Here is a 14,239-nt window from a genome sequence, read left to right as displayed (position 1 = left end):
TGAGAAAAGCATCAGACCACTCACTTGTCATGACAGGGATAGAAGAAGAAAGGCTTCTCAAGCTGCAGGGTACCTCTGCTCGTGCACAAAATTTCTCATACAATTCTCATTATGAAGAAGGTACATTTCCATCAAGTTTATTATGGCATGCTAGATTTGGACACTTAAAATATGGCAACCTCCGCTTGTTGAAGAAAAATGGTGTTACTGGTTTGCCTACAATTCCTAGGAAACTTAAGCAATGTGATGCTTGCATTCTAGGAAAGCATAGAAAACAGTCTTTTCATGATTCACATTCCAGAGCACATAGAAAACTTGAACTCATTCATTCAGATTTATGTGGTCCAATGCATGTTCCTTCTGCAAATGGAAATAAATATATGATGACATTTATTGATGACTACACCAGAATGTGTTGGGTTTATTTATTGAAGAACAAATCTGATACTTTTCAAACATTCAAGAACTTTCATACATGGATTGAAAATGATGCACAATCTCATATTGGCTCTATTCGCACTGATACTAGAAAAGAATACACTTCAAATGAATTTGAAAACTATCTTCACCAACATGGGATCAAACATCAAACAATTGTGCCTTATAATCCCCAATAGAATGGAGTAGTTGAAAGAATGAATAGGACAATCTTAAATATGGTGCGCTCCATGATGTTTTTCAAAAATGTAAAATTGATGTTTTGGGCTGATGCAGTTCTATGTGATGTATATGTAAAGAATAGATGTCCATCTAATGTTATTAGAAACAAGACTCCTTATGAAATGTGGTATGGGCACATTCCTTCAGTAAAGCATCTCAGGGTCTTTGGTTCCACCTATTATGCCTTGATACCAAAGGTACATAGAAACAAACTTAGTGCAAGAAGTTGTAAGTGTATCTTCCTGGGGTATTCAAACACCTCTAAAGCATACTGTCTCTATGATGAAGTCAATAAAAAGTTTGTTGTATCTAGAGATGTAATATTTCTTGAATCATCCAAAACTGACAATGTTGTTGAGCGGCAACTTGATCGCTTGGATAGATTCGCAAATGAAAAATCATTTCAAGAATTTGATAATCAAATTCGACATCTTGAAGGGGGATTCCTATACTAGATCAACCTGTGGAATCTTCTTCTGAAGAACTCTCTCCCCCGCATGAAACTCCAACAACGAATGATACTTTGAGTGATGTGATTGACAGAATTGGGAGTCTCAATCTTGATTCAATCCCAACTCAATCAACAGAGTAGTCTGGACCATCTCAGAAAGGTCCCCCAAAGTGGCTGACAAAGACACTTGAAAGTGTTCATCCTGATGAGGTTGGAAAGACAGGAACTAGAAACTCAAGCCGATAAAATGGAGGTGATGTAGGTGACTCTGATTCACCTGTTGATATGGATGTTTCTTATGATTGTGAATTGAATTTGTATATAGATTTTGAACCAACTTCCTTCAAAGAAGCTGCTTCCTGTGATGAATGGAAAGAAGAAATGCAAAAGGAGTATGATGCCTTGATAAAGAATGGCACTTGGAAGCTGGTTGATCCTCCATTAGGAACCAAACCAATTGGCTGCAAGTGGGTCTACAAGAACAATTATAAAGCTGATGGCCCACTTGACAAGCACAAAGCCAGGCTTGTGGGAAAAGGTTTTGCACAGAAGGAAGGGGTTGATTATGAGGACACTTTTTCCCCCACAACAAAATGGGCTACCATCTGGACACTCTTTGCCCTAGCAGCTCAGATCGGTTGGAAAGTCCATCAAATGGATGTAAAAAATGCTTTCTTGAATGGAGATCTAAAAGAGAATGTTTTTATGTCCCGGGCTGAAGGATTTGCTATGAAAGGACATGAGCATAAAGTATGCAAACTTGTGAAATCCTTATATGTCCTTAAACAAGCACCACGAGCCTGGTATCAAAACTAACTGAGCATCTTCTGAAACTCAATTTCAAACATTATGATCTTGATGATGCAACTTTGTTTGTCAAGAAGGTTGGCAAAATAGATGTATATCTTGTGGTATATGTAGATGATATTTTGATGATAGGTAACAATGGGAGCTACATTGCATCCATAAAGAAGGAATTAAGGAAAGGTTTTGAAATGACTGATTTGGGCTATGTTCATTATTATCTTGGTATTGAAGTAACTCAACATTCGAAGTCCATATTCCTTTCTCAAAAGAAGTACATTGGAGATCTATTGAACAGGTTTGGCATGAATGGATGCAATCTTCTGACTACTCCAAAGGAACAAAACTTAAAGCTCATATACATTGAAGGAAAAGAATTTGAGGATGCAACAAAGTATAGACAACTTGTAGGAAGTCTCAACTACCTGACTACTACCAGACTAGACATTTCGTTTACTGTTGGAATACTCTCCAGGTTTATGCAAAAGCCTTGTGAGGAACATTGGTCTACTGCAAAAAGAGTTCTAAAGTACGTGAAGGGAACTCAAGACTTTGGACTCAAGTATACACAGGTGGGATATTTCAGCTTGATTGGATACTCTGATTCAGACTTCGATGGAGACAAAGAAATTGGGGTATCTACTTCGGGTTATGCTATGAGTCTTGGATCAGGAGATGTCTCCTGGAGATCACGCAAACAATCACTTCCAATAGATTCCACAACAGAGGCAGAATATGTGGCAGCAGCTGAGGCAACAAAAGAAATTGTGTGGCTGAGGAAAATTCTGGAATATTTGCAGGTAAAACAAGTATAATCAACTCCACTCATGATTGACAATACCTCAACAATAAAGTTGGTCAAGAACCCAAAGTTCCATGATCGAACAAAGCAAATCAATACAAAATATCATGTGATTTGACATCATGTTGAGGCCAAAACAATCGATCTTCACCATTGTTCCACTAATGAGCAGATTGCAGACATATTCACCAAAGCACTTGGAAGAGAAAAGCTTGAAAGATTCAGAACAATGTTTGGACTCACCAACATCCCTTCAGATTAAGGGGGGGAATGTTGACACCTAATCATAGGGATTGGGTGAACAACTGTAATTAGTATAAATAAATAATAGAGGAAATGGAGAGTCATTGGGAGATGAAACTGAACAATCACTCCCTCTTGTATATAATAATGAACAACCTAAATGAATAATACAATTTCATTTGAGGAGTTACCTCCTTTCCTGATAGTTAACTAACCCTTCTCAAGTTCCTCCTTGATTAGAATAGTTTGCCTGAGACACACCATAGACACACCTTCATAATACCCTCAACCATTGATTGAATTGGAACTTTATAAATACAAAAATTGTACAACAAAACATAGTGCCCATTTTTGCATAGAATGCACTTTCATCAAATATTTTTATAGGTGTTGTACTTGAATTCCTTTTAAAAGAGCTTCTCTTGATTTGACATTTTATGGGATTGTATGGTCTTCTTGTCACAATTGTTATATCAACATAATCTACATTATCTATGAGTGAATACACCATTGTAGTGGAAATGTTTTAAATACTTTCCAAATGTTGACACTAGGTTCCTTTGTATTTTCTTTTTTAATATCACATATAAAGGGGCATCAATAAGGTCAAGCAAGTAGTTTGCAAGTCATCTTTGGAGAGAACCTATAACAAGAAACATTTCTCACAATGGATGAATAATTTCTAGATTATAACTCAAAATTCATTACCACATAGTGGTGAAAAATTCACTACCTCTCCTTATAGAACATTTGAAATTGCTCACTCGACAATTGAATGAAGAACAATAATGGATTACATTTAAATTTTCTCGCACAAACTAATGTTGTGATTTTGGTTCAGTCACGTCACTAACTTTAATATTGATTAATGATTTCAATATTTAAGATTGAATCTTTATTAAAATCCCCTATTGATCTAGATTGGTTGATTATATTGTTTTTCATCCATCTTGATACATTCAGAGTGTAAAAAGTGGAGGAATCAACGCACAATATTGTTTTTACCAGCGGGGCCTAGTTTGGCAAAACAAGGTCTAAAACCTTCTAGGAGCGTTTTGAGGCATCAAACGACTTTTTTTGGGGGTAAAATTTTGTTTTCTAGTGCAACACATTTTCATGTTGTTCTACACACAAAGATATTTCCAACGGCGCAAGAATCAAGTCAATCATAGTTTGTATGCAAAATTTATGCCACTCATAAGTTTGACCTTCCTGTTTTCACACCTATAGTTAGCGAGGATGCCACATCGGCCCCCATTATTCATGGAAAAGGGGCTAGCAATGTGTTTGTGATGTAAAAGAATCCAGAAGATTCTGTGGTGTAACTTTAGTTAAGAGTTGATGTAGTCAAACTTAACCACTATTAGGCTATCGGGCTATGTTATAAATGGGTCACTAGGAGGAAGAGGCATTCCATTCTTTCAAGATAATTTTGTTCCACAGTTAAGTAAATATAGCCAGTAGAGACAAGAGGTAGAGAAAATAGAGATGATTTGTGCACTATGGCAGTCCACCAACCATAATCATTACGACTTTGTATCTGCAACCATATTTATAGACATAGGAAGAGAGCGAAGCGACCTCACCTTCTACCTGGGTTTTCTCTCGAAAGGGTTTCCCAAAGCATATCTTGTGTCTTAAGTGTGTGTGAGTTTATTTTTTAATTCTCTACTTTTCTACATAATTTCCATTTGCATGCATGCATTAATTACAATTAAATCTACAGATCTAGAAGTTTAATAAAACTGTAATAGTGTAAAAATTCAGAATGTTAATATATTATTATCAGATATGTTGTGACAAACTGTCCATTGGAATATCCACGACAATTTACAGATCGCCTATTCTTTCATTAGCCAAGACACAAGGATGCCAAGCTATAACTCCAATGAGAAAATATTAGAAGGCAACTCTAGTTCCTTCACTAGCACACGAAATGAGAAATATTCCAAAAGCTTCCCTTCAATAGAATCATTTTCATGTACAATTGTTAAAAGAGCCATGACAATGCAATCCCTATGACTTAAGCATATTTGTAACAATATGAATTTTCTAAGAAGGAAACAATACCTAGATTCACATTGATTTTTTTATCTCCAATATTAGAACTAGATCTAGTTATCTTCTTCACCTTTGCATGTTATAGAGAGTTTTTAGTGTGGTTAATTTTTTTTTATTCATCCCATATAATAAAGACCCCTTTTCTTCTGAGAATGTATCTATACCTCTTGATGCATGAAACAATGGAAATATCCATTAAGAACCTTAGTACCATTTACAATGACACATCCATGGTTGATGTTGTCATTGTGCAATTGCTTTCTACTTGGGATGACTATTCCTTCAACAAATTTTAATCCATTGAAAAGAAGGTCTACATAGTGTTTAGAAACTAACATTCCAATAGACATTTTTGTTAATCTACAATGACAATGTTACCCCAACAAATCAATATAATTTAGCTAAATTATACATAAATTAATTAAAGTCAATATCGACAAATTATATTCCACAATAAGAATATAACAAGTGCAATAGATAAACATAAAATCAACATAGACCAATATAAATATCACCATTTAAGATAAACTCTCTAGGTTAACGTGCTCTTCCATATTGTTGTGAAAATTTTACAAAATTACTTTCATAAAATTTTAACATCAAATTTAATAAATCTATATAAGCTTTATACAAGTAACAATGATACTAAATATATCCTCCAAATGGGCGATAGGAATGTGCAATAACCAGTTTGTAACAACACCCAATACTCATTATACCCGTCACAAGAAGAACTATGCGCACATGATGGATGATGTCTATGCCACATGCAACAACTTGATGATGCTGATGATGCTAAGTATAGGTGTATGAGAACCACACCCCCTATTAATGATAAGTCTATATCTATACATGACAACTTGAAGGGAATGATAGAGAATTTTTCTAAAGATTTTAGTAGTTTATACATGCGAGTTATCAACCTACAGTATGAGAAAAGGGCCAACTAATACTTCCTTGAAATCCCCCTTGTTGAGAATACTTTGACCAAGAAAGGGTTAGCTAACTATTCCTTGATATTTCCTCCATGATAATATTATACTTGAGGAAGGATTCTATGACTTTTTAATGGGTTTCCCCTCACTAGAATAATATGAGGAAGGGTCAATTTCCCCTTCCTTGGGCTCCTCCTCAATGAGAATACTATACTCAAGGAAGGTTTGGTTGATATTTCCACATTTTCTTCCTTGATGAGAATACTACATTAGAGGATGGCTCAAGTGACCATTCCCTATGTGCGTCCTCAGTGGGAATACTATGTTTAAGGAAAGGTAGGCCAACCGCTCATTAAGCTCCTCCTCCACAAGAAATAAATGAAGATTCGACCTGCCCTTATTGTTGCTTTCCCTTGATAATAATACTATACTAGAGGAAGGTTGACAAAACCTTCCCTAGTCTACTTGTCTATGAGAATTATTAGTTAACTCCTCGATAAGAAACCCCTCTATGGATATTCTGTGGTTGAGGAATTATTAATCAAGGCTTTCCTAAGAGCCTATTCAATAAGAATATTATGTCGGAGGAATGGTCTATTAACCCTTCCTTGTGTTGAAAAATTTAACAGGAAATTCTCAATTTGATTTTGCCTTGATTAAATTGAGCAAATTCAAATTTCCACATCAATAGACAACTTGGATGATGTTAACTTGTGTGACATGGCTTGTGTCACCGAGTTTACTCAATAAATTTGAGTTGGAGGAGTTATATTTTAGTTTTGCATGAGTCATTGCTAATTTGTAGCAATCTAGGTCAGTTATCTTCGGTTGTTTTCAGTTAAACTAGTTCCAACTTTTGGACGAACTGGTGGAAGTTTAGTTAAGCAGTGGGACTTCAATAAAACATAGTGATCATCTAGTTAACTGGTCAATCAACCCAAAATAGATAGTTCATGCAGATAATTTGAGTTACTCAGTTTAGGTGGAGATTCCAAGGCAATGTAACATCAGTCGTAGACTAGTCTTGATTGTACAGGTGTTGCATGCAGTTAGATGATCAACCTAAAGGAATTGTGCAATTAAATTGAAAGAATTCTATAAATAATAGGGGTTAATTACTCAAGGAACAAAAAAATGAAATAGGAGCTCCAATCGAGGAAGAAATTGACTAAGTCTAGGTCATAGGCCTTCAATGAGGAGAGAGATAGGTTGTGCACTTGTAGGGTGAGCTAAATTAAGCAGAGCAATTGTAATACATCTATATTTCATTTGATTTATGTAAGAGGCATTGGGGTTTTTTTAGAAAATTTCTTTCCCCAAATAAAAATACTTGTTTCATGTGTGTTATTCATTCTTGTATGTATGAAATTTTTGTTTTGAATTGTGAATTAATGTCCTCAGAGCAATAGTGTAGATATGTGTCTTATGATTTAGATTAAAACTTTGAGCAGTTGAAAATATACAACTTAAATTCTACATGGTATCAAAGTTGATTCACATTAGAGAAGGAAATTCGAAGTTGTTTCTCAAAGGTTCGAATTTGAAGATCTGTGTAGCAGGATTTATTCAGAGCTGATAAGATGGCCTTCAATGGACTAAGGCTAGAGTATGCCTTGGAAGGCACCTCTAATTTTGTTGCATTGAAGGACTCCATGGAGGAAGTATTGAACGATAATGGGTTGCTAGTCTCACATTAAGACAGATGTTGTAAAACCTCAAGCATTTTATGCCCATAACCTTTCTTAATGGAAGAAAGATGTGGCCAAGGCGAGGATAATACTTTTGGAGGGAGTATAGGATCATATTGTCTTGAATATTCATGGAAAAGAAACTTCGTTCGCAATGTGGAAAGAACTGACATAATTGTTCGATAACAATAGTGACCACGGGAAGCTGGTGCTCAAGGATAAACTTTGAAGTATCAATATGCAGAAGAATGACAGAATTCCATAGTATTTGAGCAAGTTTACACAATGTCGTGATGAACTTGGCAGGGTTGGTGTTAATGTCCCTGAAGAAGACTTGGTAACATTATCCCTTGTGGGCCTTCCCAGGAGTTGGTATAGCTATCAAGATTCGGTGAATGGGAGGGAGAAACTACCGAGTTGGAAACACTTATGGTACGATTTGGTACAAGAGGAAATAAGGCAGAACACCAGAGACGATACTTCATTCAAGGGTGAGGATGAAGAAAAAATTGCATTGGTTGGAAACGAAAAGAAGGGAAAAGAGAAGAAATCCTAATCCAAACTAGAATCTAGTCAAGGGGGAAAGAATAAAGACTTGTCAAAAACTAAATGCTTCCATTGTCATGAATTCGGGAACTATGCCACAAAGTGGCCACACAAGAAGGAAAACAAGAAGACCTCTGGAGGAGTAGAAGGTGAATATTTGGCTTCACAGTTTGAGCTTGACTTTACCCTCATTTCATACATGACCAACATAGTGATGGGGAGCTTTTGGTACTTGGACTCAGGTGCATCATTCCATATGACAGGAAATAGAGATTTTTTTAGTGACCTAGAAGAAAAATATTTGTAAATACACATCGAGGTGGGGGATGATGAAAGGTATAATGCCACCGAGATTAGTACAATCACCTTTCAGAGGGATTCAGTCTTCCCCCTCAGGCTCAAGGATGTCATGTTTGTTCCGATCCTAAAGAAAAATATCGTCTTTGTTACAATTTTAGAAGACCATGGTTATGATGTGATCATCAGTAAAGGAAATGAATTCCTGAGACACATAGTCACTGGACAGGTGAAGTAGATCGAGGTTTGTGTGAAGAACCTATACAAGCTAGATGTGAAGGATTGTGCTGCATTGAGCACAAAGGTGGAGAAGGTGCAGAGCTACGATGTCGGTGAACTTTGTCATAGAAGACTTCACCATTTTCATCATGGAGTTTTGAAGATAATTCCATGCCTCCCCAAAGGAGCGCTTGAGTGACGAGATGCATGCAAAGGGTGTATTTTTGGGAAGTACACAAAATCCACCTTCCATGATCAGGACAACAAAGCACATGTAGTCCTTGAAAGGATCCACTATGATGGCTATGGACCTTTCTTGACAACCTCCACTGCTAGGCATAAATATATTGTCGTTTTTATTGATGACTTCTCAGAGAAGTGTTGAATTTTCTTCATGTGGAAGAAGGATGGGACATTCTCTAAGTTCGTAGAATTCAAGGTACTGGTTGAGAAAGAAATGGACATGAAGGTGAAGAAGCTAAGGAGAGATAATGAAGGTGAGTATGTGTTGAATGAATTTAAAAATTTCGGTGCAAAAGAAGGAATTTGACGAGAGTATTGTGGTGTAGGTAAATTCTCGATGCGGACAAAGACAATTCCTCTAGCCCAAGAGAGCGGGTCTAGCCACAAACAAAAAATCTATGGAAAACTTCCTTAAGCTAGAATCAAATAAGAGGGCCTAACTCTTAGAACACTATTCCGCTTGGTGATGACCCTGTTTCCTTACTCCAGCTACCTTTCATTCCCTTCCTTCGAATACCTAAAACAAGCAAACAAACAACAACAACAAACGTGATAACATACAAATTGCATTCAACCTACTTAAAAGGTCAAGGAATCTTAAGCCATCAAATGTGAAATAACACTTAATGTAGGAAATCAATCAGTAGTTGTATTCATATAAGTTCAGAAAAGATTACAACCAATGCCTTGACATTACAGGTCTCCTCCGACGTATTTGGGTTCCCACACCTATGCTAGCATCTCATGGATAGCCCCAACAATGGAAGTTTTAAGGCTTCTTCCCTTTAGTTCCAAACCAAGCCAAACACACTATTCTCCCTCCACAAACATAAACTAGAAGTCTACAAGCTATGATATCTTGCTGGTTATTCAAGCTCCAAAAATACTAAGACTAGTTTAACTTGGAAAAGGAGGAGTTTATATAGCTTAGATGGAGGGGAGATGGTTCCTCTTATCATGGGAGAGGCCTTATCTCTTGGGTTTGTTCTGTCCTAATAGGGGAAAGGAGCCGAAACTGACTTCTGCAGCTCCATCTAGCCGAACCATTTACCAGACTTCCGTTACGAAGATTCTAGACCTGGAAGCTTCGACTCCATATTTAAAAAACTTGCCAAAAGAGGATTGGCACAACTGAGAAAAGTCTCAGTTGCACCTTACGGCACTACAACAAAACCAGCGATTAGCGTCCCTTTTTACTTCTTTTTTTGCATCTAGAGCCCATTTTTGGTGCTATTTGCATCCATTTATCAAATATGGTGCAAAACTTGACACAAAATTTGCATCAAGTTTTGCACCAAATCTTACACCAAGTTTAGCACCAGGTATTGCAATAGGTTTTGCACCACGTTTTGCACCAAATTTTATGCCAAGTTTTGTGTCATCCTTTACACCAGGTTTTGTTCCAGGTTTTGCATCAAGTTTGGCACCTAATTTTGTTTGACATACTTTTGCATCCTCATTTGCATCCACTTTTTGCACCTACACTTGCATCAACTTTTGCATCCTTTTTTGCATCATTTTTTAAATCATTTTTTGCATCCATTTTTTCATCCATTTGTGCATCCCTTTTGCGCCAAGTTTTACATCGAGTTTTGTGTCTAGTTTTGCATATAATTTTGCATCTACTTTTGTTGCATCCACTTTTCCATCTTGTTTGGCATCCATATTTACATCCTCTTTTGCATCTATTATTGTACCCACTATTGCATCTAATATTTTTGTGCCACAATTAGCGCCTAGTTTGGCACCTCCTTTTGCACCCACTTTTGATTATAATTTTGCATCCATGTTTGCATCCTCATTTGCGTCTAGGTTTTCATCAACTACTACATCTATTTTTGCATCCCTTTTTGTATCCAATTTTGGACCAGGATTTGCATCGGGTTTTGTGTCTCGTTTTGCATCTACTTTTGCATCGACTTCTATTGCATCCACTTTTGCACACAATTTTGCATCCACTGTTGCACCCATTTTAAATTTCACTTTTTGCATCCCTTTTTACATCTTCATTTGCATCATACTTTGATTCTTTTTTTGCATCTATCATTACATCCACTTTTGTTATGCCACAATTTGCACCATGTTTTGCACTCACTGTTGTATCCACGTTTGCTTCCAATTTTGCATCCATGTTCACATCCTCTTTTGCATCAAATATTGCATCTATTTTTGCATCCACTTTTGTGTCAGGTTTATGCATTGGGTTTTGCATCTCGTTTTGTATCTACTTTTGCATCTACTTACATTGTATCCATTTTTTGCATCCAATTTTGTTTTGCCTGTTGCATCAATGTTTGCTTCCACTTTTACATCCATTTTTGCATCTTATTTTGCATATTTTTTGTCTATTGTTACATCCACTTTTGTTGCACCATATCTTGCGCTTACCATTGCAACCACATTTGCTTCCACGTTTGCATCCCCTATTGCATCCACTTTTGTTTCATCCATTTTTGCATCTGCTTTTGTGTCCGTTGTTGCATCCACATTTGTTTCACCACAATTTGTGCCAAGTTTTACACCTACCATTGGACCCATGTTTGCTTCCACTTTTGCCTTCATGTTTGCATCCAAGTTTGCATTGACAACTGCATCTACTTTTGCATCCACTTTTGTGTCAGGTTTTTCATGTTGTTGTGCATCTACTTATGTTGTATCCACTTTTCATCCAATTTTACTTCTATTGTTGCCCCCATTTCTATGTTCGCTTTTGCATCCCTTTCCCAACAGTCATCATATTTTCTGCATTGATGATATTCCTTATGGCATTGACAATTATGAACAATTGATGACAATGTCAATAATATTGACAATGATGAAAATGAAGATGATGGCGATGACATGAATTGTGATTATGATGATAAAGACGATAGTGGTTACAATGACAATGATGATGATGGAAATGATTATGATGATGATGATGCTAATGACGTTGGCGAATCTTCCCAATTTTAGATGTTGTCATTGTCATAATCATAAGCATTATCTTTGGTGTCATCATCATCATTTTCATCTAGGTCATCATCAAAAACTATAATGGCATGAATGATGATGATGATTACAACAATGTCGATAGAAATTACATTAATGATGATGATGGGGATGATAAAAATGACAATGACGATGATAATGGTGGTGATGATGATCATCATCGATCATCTCTCAAAAATAGAGTTGTTATTTCTCTTACGCATATCAATGTGTCCTAAACAACCCTTTTCTAGCACTGATCACATTTTTTGGGTTGATGATATTTCTTACAACATCTACAATTATGAACAATTGCAAACAATGTCCATAATGATGATGATGATGGCATGAATGGTGATTATGATGATAATGTAATGATGGCAATAACAATGACAAGGATGTGATGATGATGACAATGATTATGATAATGAGAATGACCTTACAATCTTATGGATTCGTGAACAATTACTAGTTTCAATACCATCTTCTGGATACGTATTACTATCATACTTTTTAGATTTTCTGTCTCTCTTGAGGTATCTTACTATAATGGTGTTGTCAACACTAGAAAGATATCTTGTTGTAATGGTGGTTCTAATGTTAGCACTAGCAAAGTTTTTGTTAATTTTTGGTTAAAAAAAACCGATTTATGCAATTATTTTGACAATCTATGTAAAAAGGTAAATAACATCCAATTATTTTGACTGTAGTCCCATTGATTATCATGAATTCACCAGTCTGAAGACCATCTTCTACATACATATTATTATTAAACTTTTTGCATTATATCCCTCTTATATCTTGTTGTAATGGCAGTATTAGCACTAGAAAAATATCTTGTTGTAATGGTGATGTTAGTATTAGCACCAAAAAAATCACTAAATTTTGGTAAAAAAAAGTTTATCATTTATTTATTTTTAATTTGGGAAATTTTTGTTTTTAATTCTATTTTTATGCAGTAATAATTTTTTTGGTTGAATTTTGGTAGTAACTAGTTTTTGGTCTAATCATATGTATTAACCATGTTCTTTATGCTACAAGTCTAATTGTTGGGACAAAATTGCTCTTTCAAATAAGTTGCAAAAAGCATATAAATGGAAGAATAGCGATGACAACTATTTTCATTGTCCAACTATTCAGTATATCATGTATGAAAATATTCAACATTTTAATAAGCAATGGATTAGAGGTGAGTCTGTAATTGTACATAATGTTTGGATGATACATAAAAACAAAGTTTGTTTCATTGATGTGGTTAGGATCTACTTTGGATACGAAACCCTAGGTTTGGAAGTATGCAAATAATGAATTTGGTTTACCTTTGATAACAAATGAAATTTTATTTCTTTTTCCTCGTAAAACCAAGGAAGATATGGCAATAATTCTCGTTAGAAAACTACTTCTTGTTGAAGGTTTATAATTGGTTGCAAAAGTTCAACAACTGGGTATAGAAGTTTTTAGTTGCTATTAGGGAAACAATGTGATTATAGGTTTTAGCAGACATAGATCATTCTTGGTATTTGATTCACTTTGAGAATATAAGTACACCAAAGTGGATTAGGTTATGAGTGGATTGGCAAAGCAACCCTTATTTGTTCCTTTTAGTTTTTGAGATATCTCAAGTTCAACTAGTGCTAGTAAATGGTTTCAAAGATGTTTGCTAGGGTTTTTCAACAAGGTCACTAGGTCCCAATGTAACATAGATACTTCATATTTGTTGAAAAGTAAAACCCCCACATAGCACTGAATAGATCATTAATGACTACCTAGAGAACTTAGACTAAATTAATCGTGGAAGTAAAAATTACAACCAAATTAATCATGAAAGTAAGAACTACAATTGAAAAAAACACACTTGGTAATATACTAGAATTCATCCTCGCCAAATCCAAAGTTGATGAATAATATGTTAAATCTTTAATGAAACTCATGAAAAATAATAAGCATGTTATCGATATAAGAGTGCATGAACTTGCTTAATGTATATTTGTTTATTGGAGATGATGAATATCTAAATAAAGTTGATGAATAATATGTTAAATATTTGATGAAACTCATGAAAGATAATAAGCATGTTTATCCATATAGGAGTGCACAAACTTTCTTAATGTGTAGTTTACGAGAAATTTTTCCAGCGTAAATCACAAGATATATCATTTGTTTGGGCGTTTCGAACCAACCAGTGTGGTTCATCGTCATGACAAGTTGAAGAATCAGATCCAACTTTGCATGTTAAATAGTTTGAGCAGAGGGGATATTTGCACTTTAGCCTTAACAACCCTTGCCCAAGATGAATCTATTTAATGGACTAGCTTGGATA

Source organism: Pinus tabuliformis, chromosome 3_1 (genome assembly GCF_031772625.1).
Source record: "Pinus tabuliformis cultivar Carrire ecotype Pingquan chromosome 3_1, CPIR1, whole genome shotgun sequence".
In the NCBI taxonomy this organism is placed as follows: domain Eukaryota; kingdom Viridiplantae; phylum Streptophyta; class Pinopsida; order Pinales; family Pinaceae; genus Pinus; species Pinus tabuliformis.
Note: the sequence above shows the minus strand (reverse complement) of the source record.